This window comes from Crassostrea angulata, chromosome 6 (assembly GCF_025612915.1).
Source record: "Crassostrea angulata isolate pt1a10 chromosome 6, ASM2561291v2, whole genome shotgun sequence".
Classification (NCBI taxonomy): domain Eukaryota; kingdom Metazoa; phylum Mollusca; class Bivalvia; order Ostreida; family Ostreidae; genus Magallana; species Magallana angulata.
In genome coordinates this window covers 48,647,112-48,666,513 of record NC_069116.1, presented here as the reverse complement: position 1 = coordinate 48,666,513, position 19,402 = coordinate 48,647,112, and the positions used below count along the sequence as shown (strand labels likewise).

Below are 19,402 nucleotides of genomic sequence, written 5' to 3'. Positions count from 1 at the left end.
TGCAAATGATAGAGGAATGTCATTCATTTAATGGTTTATTAATACATTTTTACATCCTGTAGATGCACGGTTAAATTTCAACTTTTTTTGGTGGTGGTATTATAAACAATGTCAAAGACGCTGGATACGACGCAAAAATTTAATATTAAGATGCAAAAAGGTAATTCCATTGGACTCCAATAAAAACATTCTCTTAAGGAAGAGTAACCATGTATTTATTCGAATATATCATCGAATTAATAAACAGTCTGTAAAGATCCTTGTAAATCGAACACAATCCAAACAGACGGTATTCATATCTACATTGGCAACTAATAGCTCATACCGGAAGAATCCTTAGTAGAAAACAAACCTATTTTTAGATATATTCAGTCTATACCAGGACATACTTTCAACCCCATCGGTCATCAACCTGCAATACATGTACTACTTTTTAAAGTCAGATTTACCGTCCAGTAGGGCATTAGACCACTGACCTAGTTACTCAGTGGCCAATCATATCGGAGCTTCGCGTAAGCATAATGGACTGGTTATGTATATAAGCCAGCATCCAGTATGTATCGATAGGTTATAACTCTGTGTAAGACAACACACCATCTGATACAAAGCTGATCAAAATGGATGTATGTACTGCTTATCCTTCACATGCAAGTACAGAAGTAAGCAATACTGATGAAGACAAACTTGTTGAGGAAATTGTTATGAAACTCAGAAAAATCGGAGACGAATTTAATGAAAATGCATCTTTAAGAACGGAACTATCCCAAATAGTGAAAGACTGCATAAAGGCTGTTCTGCGAAAGCGTATCAAGGAAAAACTTGGTGAAATGGCCAGCTACATGAATGTTATAGGCTGGATAGAATGAAAATATTGTTGACTGATGGAATACTAATGAATATCCTTAAACAAAAACAAGGAGATGACGCTCCACCTTAAAATGGAGAGAAAATTTTTTCATCCCCCACGATGTTCAAAATTTGAGAAAAATGCCATAAGTATGATAGGAATATTTGATAGATTGACTAAATTGCTAAATAACATCAAACGTCTTGATATTCCTGTAAATTGCATTAACCAATTTGATGGATGCTGTGGAATGGATGGAATGAACTAGATGCTGGTTGAGATGATACTAAAGCCAAGATACGAAAAGGATAAGTGCAATCACTACAGAAACAGTTCACGTAACCTCGCAGGCAAGGAGAAAAACCGGTGACACACTCAGTTCATTAAAAATATTGTTATATCCAACTTTACAATGAGTTTTGCTGTAAATCTGAACTTCAAGAGTTTGCAATATGTCAGACAAGATTATGTAAAATTTATTTGAAATTTACAACGGTATTGTTTTTACCGGTGAAATGTATTTTATCGTTTTGTTTTAATAAATGTATTGCAACTGTTGATTTCTTTCCTTTTGTCTTAAATGTAGTTAAATAAATATATATTATCATATACATGTAAGTATATGATAGAAAAAAAGTATATCATACAACCAAATTCTTTTTTTTTTTAAATTTTATAGTGATAAAGAAATGAATAATTTAAAATTTTAAAAATGTAGATTGGTTATCATCATACATAAAAAAAGTAATATCATTTATTTAATGCACCTCATTTGATTGTTTATGAAGAAAAGTTTTTTTTTCTAAAGCATTGTTTATTATCGATGATTATAGAGTTGCAACCAACATGGAATATTTATATTGCAACATACATGAATACAAACATGCTTAAGACTTTCACTATGATTATGATGTTCAATGAATTTCAAAAAGAAGAATTTTTTTTTGTATATAAGAATATCAAAATAAAAGTATTTTTAAATCATGTTCTTTAATATTTACCTGCAATTTTAATTGCTGGTTTGGTGGTTTGTGATTGGGAAACATGTTGTATTAACTATACTTAGGAGTTAATGATTTGTGATTAATATATACAAAAAGGTACTAAAGTAATAATGTGTATGCTTGATTTCTATGGAAATTAATTCTTTACTAGAACATACAAAAACCTTTATTTAAGTTTAATATCTTTTATAAATTATATTTTTTACAAAAAACTTCGTTAACGTTAATAACACACATACAAAAACAATAAAATTTAGTCATTATAACTTTCAATGATACCCAAAAACCATTGTAGTGGTCATCAACCTGCATTGCATGCATCAGTTCTTGACTCAGATGTAGTATCTAGTAGGACCTCTGACCTAAGTCATCATACTAACAATATTTGATTTAACTCTGCGGGAGAGCAATACACCTGGTATATATTTAGAATGACATGCATTATAATTGGACATTTGAATAAAAAAAAATAGCATAAATTTAATAAGTAAAAAATAAAAAGGTCAGATATTGCAAGATCATTCAAAATATTCACCAGCGCTACTGGTATCTGCCAAAGCTCGAGATGGGTGGGACCTACTATCAGAGGTCTGATACAATGCACTGTCGAGTACAATCAAATAAGATTTTTATAATAATTTTTGTTTTAAGTTTTAAAAAAAATTATACAATTTACTGACTAGTTTATGTTGCATTAAAATTAAAATCATTTTCTTTGGAAATGACCACAAGGCTTTCTAATCCATATACATGTAGGTATGCGCCTAAATTTTACTAAACATGTTAAAAAACCTTTTTGTATTTTCCTGATAGAAATGAGATATTTCAACCTCATTTAGAAAGTGCGGACAAGAACTATATCATATGAAGTAGAAAAAGTGTCAGTACAAAATGTTTTAAAATCTGTTTTAATACTTAAACTGTTTCTTCTGTCTAGTGGTTACACTTTTTTTATTTTGCATTCTTGTCGGAAAATGCCTTAAGCATTTCTTATTGTTGGAGGTTTTGTGTAGAAAATGTTAAAACAATACTTATATTTTTTTTTGTAAAAAAGACAATATTTTCGTTGGTGAGCTATCATTGTAATAGGGTTATAAAGTTCATAATTTCATATGTTCATATGTTATTCAATATGTTTTCATATCTTTGATGAAAAATAAAATGCCAAAGTTTGTTGAATAACAAGTATCAAATAGACAACTGTGCTACTATCCAAACCCCTGAATGAACAAATTTGAAAAATGACTGAGTTTATTTAAGAAATAAACAGCAATACAAAATGTTCACCGGGATATGAACTTGGTTCCTCACATGATCAAATTCTGTGAACCCCGAAGTGCTTCTCAGAAGATCTGATCACGTACCAACCAAGTTTCTCTCCCGGTAAATTCCATTTTTTATAATCTAAAATGTATAGGTTATTAACATCAGAACTACAAGAGCTTTCATTAAAGACAATGAATATTAGCTTAACGAAGGCTTGAACCTTTACCACTAGAATAACTTGAGAGGGATCTCGGCGCACGCAAACATCTCTAATCCATTATCAAATTAACTATTAGAGATATTCAGTGTTTGTTAAAACTTTAGGTCAATATTGGATTGATTTCCTTTGTTTTTCTTGAAAGCTTCAATGTAAATATTAATTTCTATGATGTATAGTACAGTTGCCTTTTCCTTGATTAATCACTTTTGATATTTCATTTTCTAGGATATATCAAACACAAGTTTTATTTCTCAATGCTCACTTTTCTTTGAAAACAACGAAATTGCCATTAGGATTCTATAATTTAATTAAAGTCAAACAATTCCAACATTTAATTTTTGAAGGTATTTTGTTTAAAGGGTTCAAAATGATTATTCTGTCATTTTATTATTGTTATAAGCACACATATTTGAGTGCTGTCATAGAAAAATTACAAATAAATATATACACCAAGAACAACATTTCTTGTTGATCTTGTCCATTTATAATCTATTTTGAAATTAACGAGGAAAACTACAACATACGTATTCGCCAAATTTTTTTTTATCGTTCTTCATATATCCTAAAACAATTGAAGACATTACTTTTAAACATAATATATTTATACAGTTTGTATTTGATGGATTGATATTTAAAATGTTACGATGATAATGAATAGTATTCATGAGCCATACTAAAGATTAAATCTTCATCTGTAACTTCGATAAAATAAATTAGAATATGGATATAGATGAAGCTGTCCGATTAATTACCAGAGCTCTGTCTTCCAACGCCGTTAGCAGGTACACGTAAGTATAAATAGGTAGGGCATTGACCATATGCATCATGTAGTCCGGTGAAGTAATCTATCGAACAATTGCCTACCTTACTGGAACATGTAATCTGATCTGAACCTTATAGTCTGACATTTTGAATTATACTCATTGTAATATATAGAAAATGATCACTTCAATTAAAGCAAACAATGTGGAATTTGAGTAGTGAATGCCCTAATTTGAACAACGTTAATATTGAAATATGATATCAAACAACCAGAGAACAAATCATGATTAATAACGTTTTGAAACATTTATTCCAATGACGAGATACGATTGATGTAAAAACTCACATACGTTAATGAATATATTACTACAATTGCTGCCATCAATGAACACCCCCCCCCCCCAAAAAAAAAAAAAGGTGTAGTAGTTTATAAAACTCCCGCTTGAGATTAATGAAATTTTAACCAACAAAATGTTTGTTCCATATTTTTTGTTGAGGATAGTAGAGGAAATAAACGATCAACTGTAATATTTTTAAACTTCACTTTAAGAACGGATATCGAACACTTTCAATCTGACCAATATCTTAACTGATCTTTGCCTCTGGTAACTTATACATAGAGTACTTTTAGCATAACAAGGCTTAGATGTAAAATATCCAGTCTATACCAGGACATGCTTTCAACCTTAGAGGTCTTCAACCTGCAATGCATCTTCCACATTTTCTGTCCAGTAGGGCATTAGACCACTGACCCAATTTCAGAACAGCCAATCATGTTGAAGCTTTGCGCAAATCTGACGGACTGGGTGTATAAATAAGTCGGCATCTAGTATGTATCAATAGAGGTTTACTCTATGCGAAACAACACATGATCTGATATAAAGATGATCAAAATGAATAAATGTACTGTAAAACCTCTGCAATTGAGTGCAGACTCAAACACAACCGATGAAGAATTTGTTGAAGAAATTGTAACAAAACTAAGAAAAATCGGGGACGAATTCAATAAAAATGCACCATTCAAAATGGAACTATCTCACATGATGAAAGACTGCATTAAGACTGTTCTGTTTAAACGAATGAAAGACAAATTTGGTGACGTAGCAAGTGTTACGAAATGGCTGGAATAAAAAAAAAACATGTGCTAGCTTACCGGACAAATAAGAAATTAAAAAGCTGAGGAGGAAGAGGAACAACAAATGCCATATAGACATTCCATGAATAAACAGAAATAGAAAGAAGGACCCTGTGGTACTCGAACCGAGATTTATGGTGTATAGAATTATAAGGACTAAAAATTGTGCCATAAGTGTTCTCCAATTTTTAAATGAGACTTAATTTTTACACGATAACTGTGATATTTTGTGATATATTTCCGGTGGGTGAGATTCAGAAGAATCTATAAAAAAGTAACTCAATGATAATGACGCAACCGGTGTATTGTATTTTAAATAATGAATCTATTAAACCGTTCACAATGTTTGAACTGTGTTGTTTTACTGATGTTGTTCTAGTTGATAATTAACCTTTATATTTAGGAAATATTGTATCTAATTCTAAATAGATGTGACAAAGTATGTATTGAAATCTTTTAGTTTTATTTAGTGTGAACATATTTTAATCGTCAGTGCGATGTTGCAAAGAAGTTGAGCAGACTGTTTTGTAAAGTGGAATGCTCTCTCCACCAAGAACATTTTTTTAACAAAATAAATAATATTAAATGTTCGCAAAAACTTGAAAGCTTTAACCGAAATGCAAACAAATAGGTTTCCTTTTAATGGTCGGAAATGGTTCACTTGCCGTCAGTGCATAATGTTTTATTTTGGCTTTAAAAATAGCAAGTATTTCATACAAATACAAATAATTTCCTAAATTAAGTGACTAAAACTTCGAGAAACAACCATTTTGACTCTTGAAAGAAAAAAAAATGATTTTAATTAAAATTGTTTGAATAGCAATATCTACACCAACGTTCAGTATTCTACTATTTTAACTATAGAAACACGAAGGTTTATTTAATATACATTGTCTTGAACAGCAAATATCTAAACCAACGTGTGAATAGAAGTTGATATATTACATATCCATACGTTGTTACATTGCTAAGTGCAAGGGGTCGTAAACAGCTCGAAAAATCCGAGCTTTAATAAAATATGAGAAAGCTCTATCCAGATTCATATAAATGATGCACAATGCCTTGTACGGTACGTTAAATATAACAATTATAATCAATGAGAAAACTTGCTAAGAGATTGGTTTTATACAACCGTGATTTTCTCACAGCATGTTGCCAGGGTTCACTAACCCTCTAAGCCAGATTCAACGATGTGAGATGTTCGACACCGTACATTTTATGTCACGACAAAACTGCGTTCTTAAACTTAGCCAGGACAACCAATCCGTGATTTTTTAAAAATGCATTTGTTGTAAGAAATTGGGCATATTTTGAAGAAACCAGAAACAGTCGTTAAATAGAATTGCACATTAATTTGATTTTCACAAAAATCCAAAACTGTAAACCGCGACAATTTAATTTCGCGATTTAAAGTAGATCCATTGTTCTGTGATGTCATACTTTTTTGTAAAACTTTGAGGTCTTTAAAATTTGTGCAAGATAGTTTTATTTATTTTATGTGAATATAATCACATAGATGTAATTAGAAATACTGTTAAGTTCAAGATATTTTCGCAGCTTAATTTTATCCGAAATTTCCAATTTTTTATATATTTTATCGATGCTAAGGGGAAATAACTCTTTTTCTGACCTTTCTTTCAGTTGTATGTCTAAATGCCATAGTTTTTCTTATCCCAACGATTAGTTTTAAAATATTTTTGTAGTGTAGTTTTCTGATAAAGTTGACATTAAAATTAAACAAGATAAACAAATTTCTGCCTGCAAAAATTTTACTTTTAACCAAAAAAAATACGGTTTTCTGATGCTAAAATATGCTTTAGTTTATGTTTGTCTGGCATATCAAAAAGTGTGATGAATGTATACTTTTTCTAACAATTGATGAAATTTAAGTCTATTAAGTTGAAATCAGTTCGGTTTTTCAACTTTCATCAGAGAATTTTACCAGTATGGAGTTACCTTAACAGAGATAAACAGGTTTGTGATTACAATTGTTCGCAAGCTTTATTCACACTTAAGCTGTTATACAGCAATACAGCAAAGAATATTTTGCGGCGAGTAATACTGGCGACGACTAGATTCTTGCAGTTCTCACAAATATTTCTCGCATGCGAATAAAGGTTGGTTTACAGACGATTTTATAAGCTACTTCCGAAAATATATCCAGAATATCAAGCTGAAAACAAATTTGACGCTAAATTATATCATATTTTTTCGTCATTTTCGGCTTTTTTAACTGCAATTTGATTGGCTACAATGTATGTCAGTAGTCTAATGACATACTGTACAATATGCAAGACATCACGAAGTGTTACACGTAAGCCCTATAGGTTTATCGCCTATAAACTATAAAAAATGTTCTGCATTTATGAATCAATTTGTGATCATTTAAAAGTATGTGTTAGATATTTCTTAAAACACTGCTGTGATGCCATTCCTTTGACCCAGCCGTCTAAAATTTTACCTACGACAGTCCAATATTAGTGAGCTTCTTAATATCAGACCGTTACCAATGGTTACAGTACTTATATCCTTCAAAATCTGACTGTCTCAGGTATATCAACAATGAAATTCAATGACTGTTTTTTAAGTACGATATATGCCTCAAACATTTCTGTATGAAAACAATATCAGAGAGTTCTCGGCCCTAACATACATATCCTCAGCTTAAATGAGCTATTTTGGACTAGCGCTTATTGTTTACTCATTTGATAATGCTATGTAAATGGAATGAAGCAAAAGCGATCGTAAAAACTGTTCATAAGCAATGGATTAACAAAAAATGTTTGAAGTAAGTTCTAAGCTTACTGCCAATTCTGTTTGTATTGTATGGTCCTCGGCGTCCTCTGGACTATAAAATATTTGACAAAAACGGACAGTTTTTATTTTTTAACCATTAAAAAATGCAATCAGCTACATATTTAGAGAAAAAACTACTGGTTATTATAAAATGAGAACATTTATTTTAAAACAAGCAAAATACGATCTTTTATGTTGAAAGGATAAAACTCTACATGACTTTAGGTAGAGGTGAACAACATTTTCACAACATTGTGATTGATCATAAGTATTTCAGATTATGCATGTTATAGATATAGAATATTAGCTTTATAAGCCTAATAATCATTGACACGAAATGTACAACACGCTATTTAGTTCGCACGAAGGCGCCATGTTCTTCATTTACTGTAGCAGCACAAAGTGAGTGCTTTTAGAATATTTTCATGTGTTCAGAGTATGATATGTTATTTATTACTTCGTTTAATATAACATCATATTTTGATGTTGGTTGTTTATTATCTTTTTTTTTTTTAGAAAAAAAATCAAAACAAAGGAATCATGCTAGGATATATCAGTGAAAGATAAATGCTAAATAAACACACAAATGATACTTTTCAGCTTATGATAAAATTAATTTTTGCATATTTATAAACTACTCATATCTTGATAGATTAAATTGCTATTAACGTATGCTAAACCGCCCCCAACCCCCCACCCACCCCCCCCAAAAAAAAAGAAAGAAAGAAAAGAATCAATGAGAAATTTAACTTGTCAAGACTTATTCATCTTTCTTAACCAACAATTATCCCATTTCTTTCTTTCCAAACGCGCTTGTAATGAATGCACATCAGTTAAAGATAGCCATACATAAATATCAAACATATACATTAAGATGAAATCCATGTTCACAATACCAACAACGTTAGAAGTATTCATCCCTGAAAGATTCAGTGGGTCAGTCACCTACAAAATATGTATCATTCGACACGGGGGATATCCTTCCTCCCAATAAGCTAATAACATCGATTCTCACTATTCAAATATCAAATTCTTAATGCACATGGTCAGAAACAGTATTACATTGTGGGGCATATATATCTGTTGGCCCTAGGACGAAATTTTGAAATTGTGTGTAGAAAGGCTGATATTTTGGTCATAGAACTAATTTTTAAAAAAAAAAATCTGAAAAATTTAATGCTTGTAAGTATTATGAAAACTTGATAAGAAGTAAGTTCATGCTAATGACAATGATTAAAATATGTTGGTTGCGTACTTTTTCATCGGTCAGGGGAATTCAAGCAATCCACATTTTTCCTACAATATTTGTCAATATGATCATAAAATGTCTCTTTATAACCGTGAACTTTCACATGTATATTGTATACGCTGTGGTTTAAATATTATTAGCCGATTATCGTAATATTTGTGGTTTTTTTTGTTAAGTTTATTAAACTACAAGTGGGTATGATGGCTTTTATTTAACTAGCGTACACTCACACGCGACAGGGCATAACAAAGAATATTAAAGAGTTTTTCCATTTTAAGTAATTGAAAATGAATGCCTTTAATTTCAACAAGTTCGTAGAGTTATATCAACAATTTAACTCTTTAATTAGTAAATATGTTTAATTGTTCCAACATTTAAAAATAACTAGGAAAACTTACTTTTCTAAATTGGTATCTGTGTAAAATAAGATGACATTTTTTGAAAAAAAGAGCGTTTATATGCAGTAGGATATTAAATGATACATAAAAATGAGAATGAGATAAGGAGTTGAGTGAACTCTAAAATATTTTCTGCTACATTGTAAGATTTACAAGTAAAAAAAATACGTTATTTAATGAATTACCAAAACAAAAAAGCGAAAAATTGTAGTAGATACTGTAAGATTGTTTAGCATTAACAAGCCTGTATATGCTAACCCATCCTGTACCTAACACATGTAAGACAAAAATCTGTAAAGCATACCTCATTGAAAATAATTCTCGCAATCGACGCAGGAGCCAAGAAATACAACCCCCCAAAAGAATCAAACCCCCTCCTCCCAAAACACACACACTCAAAACTAACACATTTTTCATAAGTAAATGATGCGACGATTTACAAGTATTGTGTTTTAATGTCGTTACAAACGCTTGCTGCTTTTAGAATACTTTATTGTAAAGTTTACTCATCTATATTAAAAAGTTTCGTTAACACAGGAAATTGATATGTACTATGCAAAAGCAGAAAAATTGATACAAATTAATAACAATAACAAATCAAAGTACTGAAGAACTGACGGGAGTTGATTTTGTCGATGTTTATTTATTTCAAAATCAATGATATGTTATTTTGCATGACAAGTACATGTATACGTAGTTTGTAATTTGAATTACGCATATTTTTATAATATGAATTTTTGAACTTTTTCGACAAGAATGTCGAGAAACCTCCATATGAACCATGTTGAATAATATTTAAAGATAAAATTAATACAACCAAACTATGTATCAGTGGTAGAAATATTTCTCGAAAATTGTATGGATCCAAGCAATATTGAACTCTAGTCTTGTTCAACCAAACGCTCGGCTGACACCGTAAATCTCCGAGAAGGGTTTACAGAGACAGCCGAGCGTCGAGTTGAACGAGACTATATTGAACTCTGGCGTAGGAATACATACGACTACAAAAAATATTTAAATTGTTCGTACCATTTAAAATCTGACTATTTTTAAGGTATTTGTAAATAAGTTTCCTTGAAAAACAATGCTTTAGCATACATTACATCGAATTCATCAATTATTTTCAAGAACTAAGTCTTGTCAGGAACAATGATTTGTGCTGAGGTCCAAACACTGTTTCACTTTCGGTTTGTCCGAGTGACTGCATAGGAGAGTTGATTAAAAATCAACTCCCAAAAATAACAACGAAAGATATCAGTTTTGACTGCAAAATCTGAATTTAAATCTGAAATGTTAGACTCATACACGATCAAATAAATGCCTCAAAATATTTTCCCTGCCTGCTATCTTTTAAAAAAAGCAAATAAACTAACATGTATCTCGCTAATACGAGATTTAGATTTCAATTTTTATTGCACGGGGCAAAAACAAACCCCAGTGTTTTGCAAAAATATATAAACATACCCTCTACATACACAAACAAGAGTAAAAAAAAATATCAGCTAAATAATCATTGAATTGCTGACAGAATCTTGCATTAAAATCAGCAACATGCGCATCATGTACAATGTAAACATATTTCAACAACAGGTGTTTTATTTTATTCTTTAGTAACATATCATGAAAGAGATGGTGCATTTTAATACGATAACGATCTATGCTAAACATATTCTATCATTTGAACGGAATGACATTTCTTTGAATTCATTATAACGTTAATAAATGTGTGTTCCTAGTCATCGCGTTAGATCATTGATCTAGGAAACCGCCCAATTATTGGGATATTTTCTGTAGAAACCTAATAACCACTGTCACAGCAGGATGAGATGAACATTGAACAACACGCCATCATTTAAACTCTTCTGAATTCTTTTTTGCAAAATAATTCTAAATAAAAATATTTACTGCTTTACATATTTCACGCCATGAATACACTTTAAGGTGGAAAATAATAGAAGATATAATGACAAATAAACTGTACATATGTTTCTCGGAATGTACGGTTTACAAGTTCGGCGCTTTATCTACTAGGCTTAGGAGCTTGATACGTATAACTGTCTATAAAATCGTTCTAATAAAACAAAATGTCGTTTTTGACTAGTGGTCAGCTATTTTGTGATGATGTGTTATTCCACCTTAACATCGCCCAGTAGTAAAATGTGCTAGAAATTATCACTAAATGTTTCTAATATGTGTGTAAAGTTTATCTTGTATTTTATTTTGTCTTAAGACGTGCATAAATCATAGCAAACAATAAAATTAACCAAAAAAGTTATAAGCCAAAATCATATTAAGTTATATTATAGATATAACGAATCCTACTGAAAAAGGACATTCCCACCATATCAGAAGATCTAGTTAATAATGTATATTGCTATTTCCGACGGACGCTGGCCTCACGTTTCAGACCTGGGGATGCAAATTGATAATTCTGTATTTAATAAGCTATGATATTAAATCTGGATTATTTCTTTGCTGGGCCATCTCCCAGATCAATGGAGTCATTGCTATTCAATTGATTATACGTCCTCTAACATTTTCTCAAACGTTTGATATTAAGCACACACCAGTTCAAACACAAAACGAAACAAAGGCGTATTCCTATTTAGTCGAAAATGTATTTTTGATTTAATGAATAAATAAAATACTAGAAAGCAAAAAAAGGCATTGGTTTAATCTAATTGCATTTGAAGTTGAATGATCTTGTGAGAAGGTACTAAAGACTCCAAAAGGTAATTTGAAATTAATAAGATTAACGTTTTAAAGATCGTAACACCTGGTCAAAGAATAAAAAATAACAACAATAAATAACAATCAAGGAAAGGATATATTTGAGAACCTAACAACACAGTTCTCTTTGTGGAGATGAGAAATACGAATCGGACACTTAGCTAGCAAAGATGAGAACATGTGGCGTCAACCCCAACAACACTGAAGGATCTATAAAATATATCCAAAAATTCTAATGGCAATCGAAATTGTAACATGCGATATCATTAAAATATACAAACTCAACGTAGACTACAAAGATAATTGCACTGTCAATCAGAAGTTCACAATCGGCAACGCATTCAAATACGAAATAAAAACTTTAAAGTAACACCAGTTTATAAGTACAATCTGTTAGGAATAAAACGTTTATAAATCAGCTGAGCTAATAGTGAGTGTGCATATGTATAAGACATTGCAAATATTGCATAGCAAGGAGCGTCTATCCCAAGTGAGACATCGGTCATTCACCCCAAGAACATGTACCATTCTGATATTAATAAGCAGTGGGATATCCCTCACGCTTAGGTCAGTAGACTACTTACCCAAATTTTGTTTCAACCAATCAAATAATACTTTAGTAAACTCTGCCAGTATATATGTAACAACATATACCGTTATATTCAAATGCATAATGCAAATTTTTCCAGATGGCAACAAATGTTAAGAAAAAGGATAGCATTGACCAAAAACAGAACGTGAAAATGGATAAGATAATGTTGCCAAATTTAGATGATGCACCAAGCTACAAAAGCAGCGAAGAACAGGAAAAAATCATTCTTGAAATTGTCAGCAAACTAAGAATAATAGGGGACGAATTCAACAAACAAGATTCGCCATCAAAGGATGAATTGTCTAAATTTATTCAAAATTATCTTAAGGACAACCTATTCACCGGTTGGAAGCAGAAACTATTCAACTCCATTGGCATGATGTACTTATTTGAATAAAAGGTAAAGAGTACTGAAGATTCCACTCAAAGGTCGATTATAATGCATTTTACTAACGAATTAATGATGATATTGAAGGATATGGTCTTTTTTCTTTTAGGAACCAACACAAGTCAAAGGAAACTGGTCTGAAATGACTTTTTCATATAGCAGAATGGATACTGGTGAAAGCATGGATGGCATTGTGCTGAAAAACTAATTTTGCTAGAGTGATTCTAACTGTAATGAAATGGAAGAATCATTCCAGTTTCCTTCATATGTGCGAATTATTACAGTTGTAATGAAACAAATATATACAACCAACGTTAATCGAATATTTTTAATCAAATGCAATTGCAGAATTCCGGTAAATTTATATTATTTACGAAATAATTTGATCTCAGAAAACTTTATTTCGCATGTCGGAGATCTCAAAATTATTTTTGTTTGTTTGCTGACCTCAAAATGTGTTGTACGCTAATATTTGTTTACACATAATATGTCATATAAATGTACTGTCTTTATTTATTTACCATTATAATTCATTGCACATAAATGAGGACTTTAATAAATTTTTTGTGGGTTATCAAAGTTTTTATAGAAATGATAGGAAGCGACTGTAAAGCCTTTAAAAATGTTTTCTCATTATTGCCATCAACTTTATTTCTTGTTTTCCGCGCCCACAATGAGATAAAACTTGATTATATATCATATTAAACGTTTGCTATGTAATATTTTAATGAGACCGGATGGTCAACAAATTATTCATCAGATTTATCATAAACTTAAAGATATAACAATTCAAGTCTTGAACTATCATTTAGTAAAGAAAAGGTTCAATTAGCTTATCACTAAAATTTTATTGTTTTTTTAAATATAATTTTATATGGTGTTGTTCTTTTAAAGGATATTACGTGTAATAAAGTGTAAGGATGACCATTAAACCCTAATTAATTTATCTGCAAAAACATCATAAATGTTGGTAACATCAGTCTTGTTTATAATACAATGTAAAAGATATGAAAATACTTTGAGAAAGATGATAAGTGATGTTGTCAATTTATTTTTTTCTTTAAAAGTTTACCAAGATTTAAAAGACAGTGCGATCTAATCTATTGAATTCATATTATAAAATAACAAGCAATGAATATTATATATTTCATAAAACATCGTGTGATAAAATAATGTGAATTTTCATCTATGAATTTTAAATCTTTCGAAATTGGATGGCAAGTTAAACAAACTTTAATATATAGGAATAAAACATAATTATACAAACTTACTGTAGATGTACAAGTTGTATTTATATGCAGCAAATATTTTACCAACTAAATTTCCTTTGCTTTGAATTTTTAATTTTCTTAAAATTATTACCATTTGGTTTCTACCTTTATAAAGTATGCTTTCATGGTTTACCTGAGGAAAAATAATTATGAAAGTAAGGGTCTACACAAACACTTCAGCTGCATTGTCCAAACACCTGCTTTGGATTAAAAACACGACATGACCCAGAATAAAACCATTAATCCACCAGTGTCGATTTCTTACTACGTGTAAAAAGCAGGTGCTAAAATGCATGAATGAAAAACAAAATAGAGTGCGTAACTTTTCATACAGTCTGCATTTTTTTTTTATTGAAATTAGTTATCAATTTTATATAAGTTCATAATTTCTGGTTTTTGATTAAAATAATAAAAACGTAGCATAAATAGTGACGTTTAATGCATTTGGATTTCAAATTTCATTCACCATTTAGATTTCACTCATTGCTCCAACCCTTTTACAATCAAATGCTATTTAAATTAAGAACCAAATTCCTTTTTTAAATGTCTGTTTATAGAAAAACTGCATTGCAAATAAGGGAGTAAAATTCCTAACATTTCGACCGCTCAAATATGCATTCATTGGTAAGAATGCCAGCACTTTGAATCATACTCTTTACAGATGTGGACAAACCAGAAAATCCCACCAAATCTGGTCTGATAAAGTTTGGTGTATTCTATTCATGTTATTGCCATTTCAAATAAAAAAAAATGTACTTTACAAACAGAGCATACTGTTTTGAAAAATGACCATTAACTTTTTGTTATATATTTAATGATGCAAATTTAAGTATCTTACAAAAAATTTACTCACAGGAACTATCATGCATTTACGGATAAACCGTCATGCAACTTTACCAACGTTTGCACATATGATATTAATTCGTACATAAAATCAATGTATAGTTATCAAGACGTGGCCGGTATTTATAAATCATTGACCCCTGTACCAATTAGGCAACTCTCCAACGATTCAGTTTCTGTACCCACATATGATAGATACTCATCAATAATGTACATTTCTTCATAGCAAGACTACTGTTCACATTAATTCTTTTTTATCAAGATGATCATTAAGATTTCCCTGGGCAGCTGTGAAATGACATCTTTGTAATTACTTTTTCTTGCTTTGTTACTGATTTGATGATTTAAGATTTGTGGGTTTTTTTAAATAGATGTACATTGTTACAACGAGTTTCCAATGATAATATGAATATTGTGCAAAACTGTGGAATATTGCACGTCACTTTTTTTTTTACCCTAAACAAGTCATAATATACGGAAATAATTTTTTCTGTCGTTTATCAAAGTTTGAAATTTAAAAACAACTTAAATTTGTTATCTCTATTTGTTTACAAATATTAAACATATAGTTTCAACAGATGATAGGAACAAAATTGATGGCCGTAGAAATCTATATCCTAGAATTAAACGATGGGACATCAATGTAACGCTTCGCAATCAATTTTGCCAGGAAGACCCAATTTGATCCTGTAAATGAAGTCGCATCGATCGCATAAAGCTGTGGTCAGTACCCTTTTCTTGTGAGTTTTCACGAGATTCTCGCTGATATCTTCTAATTGATGCGTTAGCTCGCATCACTAAGACGAGTCGGGAAATCCGAGGATTTGATTAAAAGATTGGCAGCTTTTTCTGTTCCTTTATTATAGAACTTCCAGACTTTAGCCGAAGTCGATTTTTCCTAATGAAGTTTGGTATGTGTCGACCGTCGGCATTTAGCGGGAAACATGATTAAAGGACATAGCTCTTTTCCAATTTGTCCCCATTTTAGTTATTTTGGCATTTTCGAATGGAAGGCTAAATCAATCTTAACAGAATTCTTCCCGAGAACATGCTATTTTGAAATGGAAGAAGGCTCGACGCCCCTTTGTTTTATGATTAGAAAGAAGATATTTTTTTACATAATTAAAACAAAATATAATTTGCATAACTAGTTCAAAATAAACAGTTTCAAATGTGTCCATTAAAGAATTAGCCTCTTATTTATTTTTATTTTCTTTTTGGTTGTAATTCAAAAAAATTTCGTTCAAAAATATTTACTTTTATTTGCCATTACAAACTAACAGGTTTTAATTAAATATAATTTGAAATTCCCCAAAAAAGGGTTGTTGTGAGATTTTTTTTTTACCAAATTTTCAAATTGTTGTTAAAAATATTAACGTGCAACTGTTTTTGTAGGATAATTTTCAGCCAGAACCTTTACTTTTAACAATTATTACAAATGTAAAATGATTTCTAATAGAGACGCCATAGGTATATATATTATATGGATAAGTTAATTCATCATTATTTTATAATTCATTTGATTTTAAATTCATCACCAGTATTTCATTTTACAAGAATTTTAGAAGTATTTATTATTTGAATTAATTAATTGAAGATGTTTCTTTTTAGGTTTACCCAAAACCATTGGCATTGTCCACGTTATGAATCGTTAACGGTTCTTTCTATTTTTGTAGATTAGAATATCTGACCATAAGAAATGCATTAGTGATATGTCGTTCAAGCCACTATTCTGACTAAGTTCCTGTATGATTAAAAGATCAACATCTTTATGAATGGATAAACCAATTAAAGGTGTTTAAAATCGTGTCAGAAAGGTGCAACAATAGCAATACATTAACACCTGAAGTTGAACAGCCGTATGTGAACAATGAATGTAAAAGTGTTATTAAATACGACTAATAGGGTTTAGATTTTTGCAGGACATAATGCGGCGGTCATTTCACACCTCTGAAGATCAATGACCTCACAAGTCCCGTCTGCTTTCAACAGGTGCAAATGACACTTTCTTCTTTAATACGTAATTCACTAGTTTCTTTTCATTTTATCAAACTTGTGCTGTGTTTTACCTTTTTAAATAATATAGCTTGTAAGCATAAAAGATAGAAAAAATGTAATAGTTGATTTTAGAAATATAATACAAATTGTTTATACAAAACCCTTGTGAAATGAATACTGGAGACATGTCTTCATATAATTCTAAATATATAACAAAAAACTAACATTTTTCTGAAATGAATTCGGGAGACATTATATTCATATGCTAATACTTCTAAATATAACCAATGATTCAACGAACAAGAGTCACGTGATGCATAGTTATTTCTTTTTTAGCTCTATCCTACACTTTTTTAAGGTCGTCAACCCCATAGTACTATAAGGCTGATTTTGCTTGTAACAGAGTTTTAGGCTACTGACCTAAATTTCTAACCAATCGCCGAAGACTTTGCAATGGGTCAGGTTAGTCAACCAATATATAAGTCCTTCCAATATCAATTAACCATCGATACCCTACCATCAACACTCTGCAGTTGTTTGGACACCAATGTTTGATTGCAACTATTTAGACAACACAAAATGGAACCAAAAAATCTGCTGGCAATTGAAACTGAACAGAAAAATGTTATACGCGATGTTGCCCGACGATTAAGAGAAATTGGAGATGACATAGACAGTGAATTTACTGGACAAAGAGTCTCTTCAATTATTCTTTTAGTTGTCGATTCGCAACTTACCTATGTTCTTTTCGAAGACTTTAAACAGAAATTTGAATTTCTTTGGAGCTTTTTAAGCATATAAGAGGACATATGGATCTCAAAAGTATGTACTCAATAAAATGATGAGAGCAAAAAATAATCTTATGCGAGTGAAGATATTTCATATTAATGATAAAACCATGCAAAAATAACTTAATGTAAAAGTAACTTACATGATAAGAAAGTATATCCATTGCTTCATTTTAAATGCACTTTTTCTTTTGTAGATATACAACAGAAAACGGCGTCCGTCCATACATGTCGACATGCAGAAAAAGAGCAATGAATTGGTGGTGTTTGCTGATGGGGAATATCGAAGATATATTGATGAGAGAACCTTCTCGCTTCAAATCACTCTTTTCCACAATTACTGTGCCATAATTCTGTGATATTTACATGTTTTACCAACTTCACATGGTGCAATGTTGTTTTTTCTTTTTTTTCTGTCTCTCACGAAATGATTTTTCCATAGTATGTTTTCAGTTATGTCTTGTTCGCTCATATCCATGTATCGTTCAGTGTGTACGTTGTAGCTTGATCAGCATGTTAAACATGCATGTAGACTTATTAATGGGTCTCTGAGGAACTTTTAGTGCCAAATCAATCCACTAAGCCGGTGTGCATATTGTAATGCCAGGGATCGTTATGTATCATGTATACCCGTGTTCTTGTGTGTCTATAAAATGTAAATAAGATGTATAATGATATCACTCTTTGTACAACTGTTCAAAATCAATGTGTTTATTTAAGATCTTTTAGGGGGATAATGGCTTTTTATTACTTACTTGACTTTCCATCGATTGTTTAATCTAAAATGTATCTGGCAATTTAAAAACCACATTACGGTGCAGCTTGGGCGGAAAAGCAAATAGATTCGTTATTTTTGATATTTGTTGTTCCTATTAACTGTTAAAATATTGACCTGGCAAAAGCTTTTTTCTCGTTTTGGAACAGAAGTTTAAACACTCTGAAATTCACCGAACATCTGATTCGGTTAAGCAGCTGCGTTTAAAAATCAGACAATGGAATCTTTTTATGAACTTCTAAAAAGGCTATTTTTGGACGTATATCATCATGAAAACAGTGGTCATTTCGTTTTATTTTTAACAATCTTATTTTATTCATTGTGCCAATCTTGTTGTTTG

General features: G+C 30.8%; 1 protein-coding gene across 5 annotated transcripts in view; it reads right to left on the bottom strand.

Moving 5' to 3' along the window:
* LOC128186905 (uncharacterized) overlaps positions 1-18,558 on the bottom strand; it is an 82,346-nt gene extending 63,788 nt beyond the window's left edge. For all 5 annotated transcript variants that reach the window (XR_008244002.1, XR_008244000.1, XR_008243997.1 and 2 more), the window contains exon 1: positions 18,431-18,558. The gene's annotated coding sequence lies outside the window, so the exon portion shown is untranslated. The remainder of the gene's footprint in view (positions 1-18,430) is intronic.
* Between the last annotated feature and the right edge of the window lie 844 nt (positions 18,559-19,402).